Source organism: Falco cherrug, chromosome W (assembly GCF_023634085.1).
Source record: "Falco cherrug isolate bFalChe1 chromosome W, bFalChe1.pri, whole genome shotgun sequence".
Taxonomy (NCBI): Eukaryota; Metazoa; Chordata; class Aves; order Falconiformes; family Falconidae; genus Falco; species Falco cherrug.
Window position 1 is genome coordinate 6,441,010 of NC_073719.1, and position 12,292 is coordinate 6,453,301.

Below are 12,292 nucleotides of genomic sequence, written 5' to 3' on the forward strand. Positions count from 1 at the left end.
AAATTATTGCTATGTCAAGATAAACTAGTAAGTTCCTATTGTTCTAACGGTGTGCCTTAAATATCAACCAATCAGTGTTTTTTACGCTTAAGATTTAACCAATCAGTGTGTAATATGTAGAAGGTAGAAACGTATATATTTGTAAGAAAATCACTAATAAAGGGACAACTTGCTTGCATCAAGCTGCGTCCCGTCTCTTCATTCGCCGCAAATTGGTGACCCCGACGTGATGCGTTTAAGGATCTAACGTGAAGGGCTCTTGAATCGCCTATCTGAGTGACATGCAGCGAATCCCACAGAACTTTGAATGATCTGCTGAAAGGAAGCGGGAGCCGGCCATAAATCCCTCCGGAGTTGAGAGGTGAGCTGTGGGAAAACTGTAACGGGGAATCAGGCTTCGTCCCCAGAAAGAGACGTACATGGACTCATAAAGGGTCTTCTAGTCAGATCAGGGAGTCTGTGCCTCAATCTCCTCAAATGGTGACCCCTATGGTGGTGTTCCGAAGCCTTGGAAGAATAAGGACGGAAAAAAGACAGCTCGTGGAAGAGGGCTGCGTTCCGGAGGAGACGGCTTGGCTGAACGATCGTCTTGCTGTCTGGACCAGGCAGACAACCTAAACCCCGAGGATAACACCTGTATTCATCGAGACAGGTGAGCAGCCAAGAAACCTTAGAGATTTTAAATAATTGAAGAAATTTTAAGAAGCTTTAGAAACCTGTACTCATTGAGACAGGCGAGCAGTCAAGAAACTTTAGAGACTTTGAAAGAAATTAAAGCGGTCAGCAGACAACTGTATGATGCTGCCGCAGAGGGGAACTCCGTGTCGGGAATACATTTAGCACCTTGGTGGCAAATTCTGACAACTCTTTGCCAAGTGTGGACTAATTCTACTAACGGTGCTAAACCAGAGGAAGCTGTAAATTCCACCGACAGCACGACTCTCTCAAGACACCGTCAGTGATGGCGATTCTGTCCACACCTCCTCTGCCCCCAAAGCTTCTGTCACTGATTGCAGCGACCCTCACAACACAGGAGCAAGCACGGGAACAGGACAACTCAGATAATAATTTTATTGACACTGATAAACCTTTTGATACAGGTCCTATAGATCCAGAAAAGGAGCTAGACCCTTCCCCCACCCCCTTGTCTCTCCTGATGCAATGATTGTATTTTTGGGGAGGGTGAAAGGGAGCCTGAGGGATTGGTGGCAGGAATGCAAGTGGGAAACACTTAAGTGATGGGTTTTGGGAGTCGCTATGGCATGTTCAGTATTTTATCAGACAAATCAACCTGCAGAGTGGCAGCCTGTGCAATACGAGTCTGTTAAAGAGTTAAGCAAAGCAGTGCGGGAAGGGAGGATTCATAATACATTTGCTATGTCCCTTCTTGAAGTGATGGAAGAGCCTTATACACTCACACTGCACGATTGGAAGTTATTGCTTTGTATGGTACTAACTGATACAGTATATGATGTGGTTATCTGATTTTTGTGAGCTATGTGTAGTGGCCTTGACTGAAAACCTTAATCGGCGAATTGCTGTTAACTAGGAGCAGTTGGCTGGAGAAAATAAGTGTGCCAATTCTGTGACTCAGGAAAGGTATCCCAGGGACAACTGTTTGCAAATGAATGAGATGGCTATTAAGGCAGTCAGGATGCGGGAGTCTTGCCACAGTCTTGCCGGGTCCTAGAGAGTCACTAACTTTAATACTATCTTTATTGATTGGCTTCAGAATATTTTGCAACAAGTCGAACATCAGGAAGCTCAAGGGTTGCTTTTAAAACAACTAGCTGTGATAATGCCAATGAAAACTGTAAACGGGCAACTTTCACAATCGCAACCCCAACATGTGTCAAATGATTGTAACGCAGAACTCACAGCAGACTGTAATTCCCAGGCTGAGTTCTGGAATGAGGCATAACACATTTTTGCTTCTCTAATCTCTTCTGTAAGAATAGTACACGCTTTTAACTTGCTTAGTAAATTAGGCTGCTAGCTTGCTAAAGAAAGTAATACTACAAATACTATTTTTTTTTCTGGCTTATTAACAGATGTTGATTCTGTCCATCATATGTTGCTACAGAACCGAGTTGCTATTGATTTTTATTATCAGCACAGGGACATGCGTGTGAAGACTTTGATAGGATGTGTTACGTGAATCTGAGTGACCACTGTGAATTAATTTACAAAAGTATACAAAACTCAAAAGCCTTAAAACAAAGATCTGCAACAGAGCCAGGGGCAGGATGCCTTTGGTCTCTTCTCACGGCTGGGAAACTTTGGGCCATGACTCAAAAGTATTACAGGATTTATTATAATTATCTTTAACCACCTTATTGATGTTTGCCTTATGTCTCCCATACCTTTTTTTCCTGTATTCAGTGTTTAGTTGATTGTAACATAAATCAGGTCATGGTCACCCAGCTACACACAACCTTTGCCTTGTCGCAATTAACAAGCAAAAAAGAGGAGGATAGAGAATGTCTGAAGAGAGATGTAGGAGAGGAAGCTGGAGAATATTTGACCTAACAAGAGATGAGAGAACAGCTGGGTATTGTGAAGGAGACTAGGAAAGATAAACATGGTTATCTAGTGTTTAATAGGTATCTGCATACTTGTAGTGATATATAGCTATGTAACTACATGAACGATTTCTGCCCTGAGCCTGGTGGAGCATACAGCTGCGGTTTGTGTCCGGGCTCAGAGATGTAAATAGGGGCTTCTCTGTTATAGTAAAAGTGTTTCTCTCTGCATAAAAAAGAGAGGGAATGAAGGGAATGACCCCAGAGGTATGTTCAGAGAAGGCATGCGATGTTTCGAACTTTTTGACTGAACCAGTTCTTGTTTGGTGTGCCCTTCCATCTATGTATAATGTTAATCCAAAAGAAGCTGATATTGTTTACACTTTGTCGATAATTGTCTTTCTGTAGATGCTAATGTAGTAGGAGGCTATGATGGGAACGTGTCGCAGCGGTTCTTCTCTTATCCAGAGTAACAGCAGAGAAAGCATTAAAGAGTTAAATCACCTTGTTTGTTAGGCAGTTCAGAATGTGAGTCAAAATTGCCACTGCTTTTTGGTGTTGGTTCAAGGACATGGCTGTGAGGATTTTGATGGTATGTGCTGCATGGATTTTAGGCGCCCCATTGCAGCAACATGTTATCAAAATCTGAGAAAATTTCAGCCTTTTTTTGGCATCCATTCACTCGATTGGCAGTATTGTTTGTTTGCTATTACCTTGGTTGCTGTCATGTTTGCAAGGGCCCTGCAGAACATGGCAAACCTGGTACTAGCTGTTCAAAAACATAAAGGGGAAATTGTAAAACTGTACGGAACAAAGACAGTGGGTTATTTTTACATTGATAATATGTCTTAGTTGGTTTTTTATTTGTTCTATTACTTGTGCCTTGTTTTTGCTCGGTTTCAGGGGTTCTTTTGTGCAACAGGAAGGGGGAGATGCAGGATCGGGCTGGAAACTAGAACCATGCATGGCAATCAGTTAGCTGAGGGGAATGTACTCGAGCTTGTCTAGACAACAATTAACATGGTGAGGCATGTTTGCAGAGCACAGGGGAGTGGGAGACGGATGGCGCCAAGGATGGCGCCAAGGAAAGGTAACACCTTGCTGTTAATTGATGGTAGTTAACCACCAATCAGGGATTGCCTAGTATGCAATGCTTAGCTTCAAGAACCAATCTGTTTAAAACGCGCAGCTTCTGAAAGTGTATAAAAGCGCGTGCTTCTGTGCAATAAATTGACATTTGCTTGCATCAAGCTGCGTCCCGTCTCTTCATTCGCCGCAAAGTCCCTATAGTCCAGGATTCTATGATTCTGTGATTCTATGTGATGAAGCATTACTTTCCAGGAAGTGGCTAAACATCTGCTTGCCAATGGGAAGCATGAATTCCTTATTTCGCTTTGCTTGTTGCACGCAGCTTTACTTCATGTGTTAAACTGTCTTTATCTTAACCCATGATTTTTCTCACTTTTGCACTTCTGATTCCCTACCCCATCCCGCTGTGAGGTGAGTAAGCAAATGAATGCGTGGAGCTTAACTGCCTACTGTGGTTAACCCTCAACACTTCCTCAAACCTGGTTTGCATGTCCATGTCATTCTCTAGCAAACTTCAAGCTGGACTAGTTGGTGAGTAGGAGGCCCTGGACCTGGGCAGGTCTATCAAGTGGGCAGAGGGTCCATGCTGGAATGCTCAGGGGAACTTGTGAGTGTGGAGTGCCTGTGAGATGAGTGTGTGATTGCATGTGTGTTTGCTAGTGAGCATCAAGCTGGACTAGCCATCAAGTAGGGGACCCATGAAGAGGTAAGAGGACCTGGGATCCGGGCAGTGATATTGGACAGACTGCTGCGGGCATTTCGGGCGAGCGGGAGTCAGATACGAATACTCACGGAGTTCAAGATCTGATCCGTTTATTGTACAAACCAGGTAGACTTTTATAAGGCATTCTATAAGCGTGCAATAATGTGATTGGCTATTTTACAAGCGTATAATAATATGATTGGTTAACAATTGTTTACTGGGAAGATTTCTGTTTCTGCTTGTTCTGGCACGTAGGCTCTTTTCTGCGGTCTCCTAGTTCTTCTTATCGCGTCCTGTCGGCCTTGGTTTTGTGCAAACATCTGCAATTTGCTCCTTTTTCTTCATCCCACTGTTCTGGCCGTAACCTCGTCTTATCTCTTCAGTATTTTTCCACTTGCTTCAGAGTTCAGTATAATCATTCAATACAGCAAGAGCCCCAACAACAGACAGAGGAGGATGTGCTTGTACTCAGGGGATCTGTGAATGTGCATGTGCTTGTGAATCTAGAGAGTGTTGTATGTGTGCTTTCACTAGTGAACTTTGTGGTGACGCAAGTCGAGGCGGACTGAAAAAAACACTATGTCTGCGTGGCTGGGTTCGGACAAAATGGCCTTTATTGTTTATACAAACTGTTTATATATCTTAGACAGTACAAGTGTTAGACCCTGATAGGTTTTTGTGTCCTTCTTCTTGCTTGCTATTTGCTGTTGCTGTAGGTGCCCGTATGCTGCGGTTCTAAGTTCCGGTTCTCCACATCCTGTTTACATACCTGACAATTTGTGGCTGTTTTAAAGGTACACGGCTAAGTCTTTGAAGTCAACTAACTTGTCTGTAGACCCGCTGCAGACCCCAAGACATAGATGGCAGGATCCACTGATAATGAGAAGAAAAAAAAAAAGCAGGGACAAGAAAGGAAGTCATTAAGTTTGCATGATCTCCAAGTGCTGCAAAGACATCCAGAGAGGATGGATAAGTGAATTAAGGGAAGAAATGGTTTTCCCAGCTGTTCTGCGGTCCCATCCAATATTTTCAACATGCTTAACAGTAATAAAAATTTGGTTAGGAAAAAAAAGCCTGAAAAAACTCCATCCCTTGAGGAAGGCCCCTTTACTGGAGGAAAGGCATGCAGCAATTCTCTCCTGTTATTTCTTAAGCTCCACCCCCATGAACTAAGGCAATCCCCATTTTGAAAATCTTGGTCAGAATTTTAGAGCTGTCAATTCAGTGTCCTTATCTTTTGCTTATCCTAAATGTTCCTTATAATGCATGATGGATTTGATCTAGAGTAAATCTGCATTTTCACTTGTGATGCTCTGGAGGAGCAGAGGAATGTGCAAATTAGTGGAAGAGTAAGAAATCAAAAGTAGAAATTGTAAAGCATGCCTACTTCTAATATGTAATTGTGCTGTCTGTGTGGAATAATTATTTGGTATTTCTCCTCCTTCTTCCACTATTGTGGAATGGTATCATAAAGTCTTAGAAATCAGCGCAGGTCTAGCAGCGGTGGGATTCCAATTAGAGCATATAAATAAGCGACACAAGTTGCCGGGTTGAATGTGGGGTAGGTTGACTCTGGCCAGCAGCTAAACACCCACACAGCCACTTTCTCACTTTCCTCACCCCCACAGCAGGATGGGGGAGAGAACAGGAAGAGCAAAAGCAAGAAAACTTGTGGATTGAGATAAAGACAGTTGAATAAGTGAAGGAAAAAAGAAAGAAAAAAACAAAACAAGCCATGCAAAAACAATCACTTGCCACCTCCCACAAGCAGACCAATGCCCAGCCAGTCTCTGAACAACAGCCAAGGAAGACAAAAACCCCCACCCTCTTCAGTCTCTGCTGCCCATTGGTGGATGTTATGACAGCGATAACATCCTAACCTTTCAGAAAAGTTTATATTAGCTGAACATCTTACTAATATAATCTGTAACAGTTCCTCTCTGCCACTCCTTCCTCCTCACACTTTTCCACTGCTCCAGTGTCGGTCGTCTCCACAGGCTGCAGTCCTTCGGTATAAGCCTGCTCCACCATGGGTCCTCCACAGGCTGGGGAACTTGCTCCTCTGTGGGCCCCTCTCCACAGGCTGCAGATCCTGTCATAAGAGCCTGCTCAAACATGGCCTGTCCTCAGGCTGCAGTTTCCTTCAGGGAATATCCACCTGCTCTGACATGAGGTCCTCCACAGGCTGTAGGGAATACATGTTTGTTGTGGTTTAACCCCAGCTGGCCACCAAGTACCACACAGCCGCTCGCTCACTCCCCCCTCATCCAGAGGGATGGGGAGGAGAATCGGAAAGGAATGTAAAACTCAAGGGTTGAGATAAGAACAATTTATAGGTAAAGCAAAAGCCGCACATGCAAGCAAAGCAAAGCAAGGAATTCATTCACTACTTCCCATCAGCAGGCAGGTGTTCAACCATCTCTAGGAAAGCAGGGCTCCATCACACATAACGGTTACTTGGGAAGACAAACACCATAATGCCAAATGTCCGTGTCCCCCCCTTTCCTTCTTCCGTGTCCCCCCTTTCCTTCTTCTTCCCCCAGTTTATATACTCAGCATGACATCCCATGGTATGGAATACCTCTTTGGCTAGTTTGGGTCACCTGTCCTGGATGTGTCCCATCCCAATTTCCTGTGCCACTCCAGCCCTCTCGCTGGCAGGGCCCAAGAAACCGATAAGTCCTTGATTTAGTATAAACATCACCCAACAACTAAAAACATCAGTGTCCTATCAACATTGTTCTCACATCATAGCCAAAACACAGCACTGTACTAACTACTAAGAAGACAATAAACTCTATCCCAGCTGAAACCAGGACAACGTTCCACCATGGTCTCTTCCACGGGCTTCAGGGGAATCTCTGCTCCAGTGCCTGGAGCACCTCCTCCCTCTCCTTCTCTGACCTTGGCATTCGCAAGATTGTTTCTCACATTTTTTCCCATCACTCCTCACATTGCCATGCAGCATTTTTCCCTTTCTTAAATATGCTTTCACAGAGGCACCACCAGCTTTGATGATTGGCTCAGCTTTGGCCAGCAGTTGGTCCATTGCCAAGCCAGCTGGAACTGTCATGTGTCTGGCACGGGGCATCCCCTGGCCGCCTTCTCACAGAGGCCACCCCTGCATCACCCCTTTCCCTCAGCCTTGTCACGTAAAACCAATACAGTGTGCTACAGCAAAATGAAGTCTGGATGAGGCTGATCAGTAATTTTAGGGGACTGCAAAGGCCAACAGCTCCCTGGAGGTCACAGATGGGGATTCCCCAGGCCAGCAGGGCATGGGCCTCGCTGACCAGGGCTTGTTCTACTGCCTCCAGTGAGGGAGCAGGGCAGGCCAGAGGGAGGGCATCTTCTTAAAAAGAAGTTAAAGAATTAGGGTGATCAGGAAATTGAGCTTCAGGGCCCTGCTATGTCACATACTTTCTGTGCAAGTAGCAGTCACAAATACGCTCTGTGCCTCACAGCACATCTGACAGAGAGCACCAGCTCATTCACAGCAAGGTCAAGACACATAAGATGTCCCTTTCTCTCATCCACATAATCCCTCAGCCTACTCCAGAGCTATTTTCTCTCAGAAATACATACGCAACAGAAAGACGGCATCCTTTTAATAATTTAAGGAGCAAGTGGTAACAAAATTGCCTTCCTACCACAGCTTCTGGGTTCATACTGTTTTTGTGCCTAGGAGCAGATATCAAGCTCAATTTTTGCAATATTGAGACTCGGACAGTGTGGGCTTCACAGAGGCACTGAAGTTGACAGCAGTTCTCATACTTGCCACCTGCAGAAGAAGGGACAAGAGCATCCCCATATGATATATGAAACCCAGGCTGGTTCAGTGTAGAGAGCTTTGTGGCAGGTGCTGGAGGCCGCGATGCCTGTGAAGGACCTTGAAGGCTAAAGAAGAAAGAAAGAAAGAAAATGTTGGCTGAACGCCTGGAAGAAAAACAGGATATGAAGCGAGGCTGGAGCAGATGCGCGATGCCATGTCTCAGCAGCTGGCTGAGAACATGAAACTCACAGAGATAAGAAAGAAGAGAGAAAAAAAATACAAGAAGTTCAGTGTGTTTGTAGCTTAGTAATTAACCAATTACATGTAGCCAAGAAGTGTGTGAACAGTATTGATTAACCAATGATATTTTAGTACATTGCGCATGAACAATGAATGAGGATATATAAGCGTGGGGTTTGGACTAATAAAAGGTCTTCTGGTCAAATTCAGGAGTCCGTGCCTCAATCTCCTCAAATGGTGACCCCTACGGAGGAGTTCCGAAGCCTTGGAAGAATAAGGATGGAACTGGTCAATGAAAATGACAGCTCATGGAAGAGGGCTGCATTCCAAAGGAGACGTCTTGGCTGAACGATCGTCTTGCCGGCTGGACTAGGCGGGCAACCTAAACCCCGGGGATAACACCTGTACGCATTGAGACAGGTGAGCAGCCAAGAAACTTTAGAGATTTTAAATATTTGAAGAAATTTTAAGAAGCTTTAGAAACCTGTACACACTGAGACAGGCAAGCAGCCAAGAAGCTTTAGAGACTTTAAAAATTTTAAGAAATTTCAAGAAACTTTAGAAACTTTAGGAATTTTTTAAGAAACTTTAAGACATTTTAAGAAACTTTTAAAAATGGGATGCAGAGGAAAAAAGTATGTTAAGGATGTTTCAGCATATTTTGCACAAAAGAGGAATTGTATATGAAAAATGCCTGGTTAAAGAGCCAAGGCGCCTCAGCTACCTCAACACAAATATTTGATGTTAGAATGTGGGAGTCAGCAGGAGAGCGAATTTGGGAAAAGGCATCTCAAGGGGACTTGAATGCTAGCCAAATTATGACTACTTGGAGATTAGCGCTCGAGACTTTGAAAGAGATGTGTGCAGAAAAACAGCTTGCAGATATTGCTAAGGAGGCTTGGTCAGAGACTGAGAAGGGCCAGGAAGTTGATGTAACAACAAAACAAGATGTTGCTCAGCAGACAGAGCCGAATGAGAGCGAGGCTGAATCTGAGCATATTTCTGATGAACTAGAAGGAGCAGAGTCAGAGGACTCGGATGAGGATGGACAAGATGAAAATTTGTTAAATTTACGATTGGAGGATTTGTGGTTAAAAAAGGAACAGTCAAAAGAAAGGAAGAAGCGACTGGTGCGGCAAAGTGCTAATAAAGGAAGAAGTAGCGATGATGAAAATGATATTGGGAGATGGATTAAAGAAGAGTGGAGGAGAATGCACTTAGAAAGCATGAAAGAGGGAGTGCACACATTTCCCGTGATATTACAAGATAGACACCCAGGCCAATATCAGGCGTTTTACAGGGATATGATTAAAGAACTATGGAAAACTGTAATGCAAAATCGACTATATTCTCATTTTACACAAACTTTAATAGAGAATGTGATGATGGGTCCGCAGCTAGTGACTCTGTTAGAATGGATCCGTGAAAAGGTGCCAGACTTTCCACCTGATGACACTTTGCAAATTCCTGCCTGGCAAGAGGTCAGCAGACGATTGTATGATGCTGCCACGGAGGGGGACTCCGCAGCAGGAATGCATTTAGCACCTTGGTGGCAAATTCTGACAACTCTTCACCAAGTGTGGACTAATTCTACTAACAGTGCTAAACCAGGGGAAGCTGTAAATTCCACCAACAGTGGGAATGCTAAACCAGGGGAGGCTGCTAAACACAGGGACATGCATTTAGTCCACCGACAGCGTGACTCTTCTCAACAAACTGTCAATGATGGCGACTCCATCCACACCTCCTCTGCCCCCAAAGCTCCTGTCAACAATTGCAGCAACCCTCACAACACAGGACCAAGCACAGGAACAGGACAACTCAGACAATGATTCCATTGACACTGATAAACCTTTTGATCCAGGTCCTATAGCTCCAGAAAAGGAGCTAGACCTTCCAACCCCACACACCCCCGCAACGCATTGACTGTATTTGTATTTTCAGGGAGGGTGAAAGGGGGTCCAAGGGATCAGTGGCAGGAATGCAAGTGGGAAACACTTCAGTGATGGGTTTTGGGAGTCGCTAGGGCATGTTCAGTATTTTGTCAGACAAATCAACCTGCAGGGTGGCAGCCTGTGCAATACGAGGCTGTTAAGGAGTTAAGCAAAGCAGTGCAGGAAGGGACGATTCATAATGCATTTGCTATGTCCCTTCTTGAAGTGATGGCAGAGCCTTATACACTCACACTGCACGATTGGAAGTCATTGCTTTGTATGGTACTAACTGATACAGTATATGATGTGGTTATCTGATTTTTGTGAGCTATGTGTAGTGGCCTTGATTGAAAACCTTATTTGGGGAATTGCTGTTAACTAGGAGCAGTTGGCTGGAGAAAATAAGTGTGCCGATTCTGTGACTCAGGCAAGGTATCCCAGGGACAACTATCTGCAAATGAAGGAGATGGCTATTAAAGCAGTCAGGATATGGGAGTCGTTCGCCACAGTCTTGCGGGGTCCTAGAGAGTCATATACTAACTTTATTGATCGGCTTCAGAATATTTTGCAACAACAAGTCGAGCATGAGGAAGTTCAAGGGTTGCTTTTAAAACAACTAGCTGTGATAATGCCAATGAAAATTGTAAACGGGCAACTTTCCCAATCGCAACCCCAACATGTGTCAAATGATTGTAACGCAGAACTCACAGCAGACTGTAACCCTCAGGCTGAGTTCTGGAATGCAGCATAACACATTTTTGCTTCTCCAATTTCTTCTGTAAGAATAGTACACACTCTTAACTTGCTTAGTAAATTAGGCTGCTAGCTTGCTAAAGAAAGTAATACTACAAATACTGTTATTTTTTTTCCTGGCTTATTAACAGATGTTGATTCTGTCATATGTTGCTACAGAACCGAGATGCTATTGATTTTTATTGTTAACACAGGGACATGCGTGTGAAGACTTTGATAGGATGTGTTACGTGAATCTGAGTGACCACTCTGAATCAATCCACAAAAGCATACAAAACTTAAAAGCCTTAAACAAAGATATGCAGCAGAGCCAGGGGCGGGATGCCTTTGGTCGCTTCTCACGGCTGGGAAACTTTGGGCTGTGGATCAAGAGTATTACAGGATTTATTATAATTATCTTAACCACCTTATTGATGTTTGCCTTATGTCTCCCATGCCTTTTTTCCTGTATTCAGCGTTTAGTTGATGGTAACATAAATCAGGTCATGGTCACCCAGCTACACACAACCTTTGCCTTGTCGCAATTAACAAGCAAAAAAGAGGAGGATAGAGAATGTCTGAAGAGAGATGTAGGAAAGGAAGCTGGGGAATATTTGACCTAACAAGAGATAAGAGAACAGCTGGGTATTGTGAAGGAGACTAGGAAAGATGAACATTGTTATCTAGTGATAAATAGGTGTCTGCATGCTTGTAGTGATATAACTATGTAACTGCATGAATGGTTTCTGCCCTGAGCCTGGTGGTGCATGCAGCTGTGGTTTGTGTCCGGGCTCAGTCAGAGATGTAAACATGGGCTTCTCTGTTACGGTAAAGTGTCTCTGGTAGCATAAATAAATAATAAAAATAATAAAAGGTGACTTTAATAAGACTTAGGGAAAAAATAAAAAGAAAAAAAAAAAGAGAGAAAAAAAAGGAATGAACAGTCCATAGCATGTTAAAGCAAACTTTTGGGGAAAAAAAACCAAACAAACCAAAAAGTGGGAATTGTACTGAACGGAGACAGTGGGTTATTTTGACATTGATAATGTGCAGCTGTGGCCTTGCTTTGACTATGTGCAGCTGAGATCCTGCAGCAAAGAGTTAAATAACTTTGAGGGAGTATGAGAAGAAACCAGGATGAGACAGAAAGAAAGGAGGAATGTGATCTCACCTCTAGAAGATAAGGAAACAGCATGAAAAGCAGAGAGTAATTTATAGTGAACAGTACTAAGGAATGTGTTGTATGAAGCTTTCGGACCATTTGGAGTCGATTCACAGCCAGTTACAAAAATTGAAGGAC

At 43.7% G+C, this 12,292-nt stretch overlaps 1 long non-coding RNA gene across 1 annotated transcript; it reads right to left on the minus strand.

Annotated features, from left to right (window-relative positions):
• Nucleotides 1–4,906: 4,906 nt before the first annotated feature.
• LOC129734482 (uncharacterized) lies at nt 4,907–9,011 on the minus strand. Its single transcript, XR_008730062.1, has 2 exons — nt 6,230–9,011; nt 4,907–5,187 (listed from the first exon to the last, which is right to left on the minus strand). It is a non-coding gene; the product is annotated as an uncharacterized LOC129734482 (long non-coding RNA).
• Nucleotides 9,012–12,292: the final 3,281 nt, after the last annotated feature.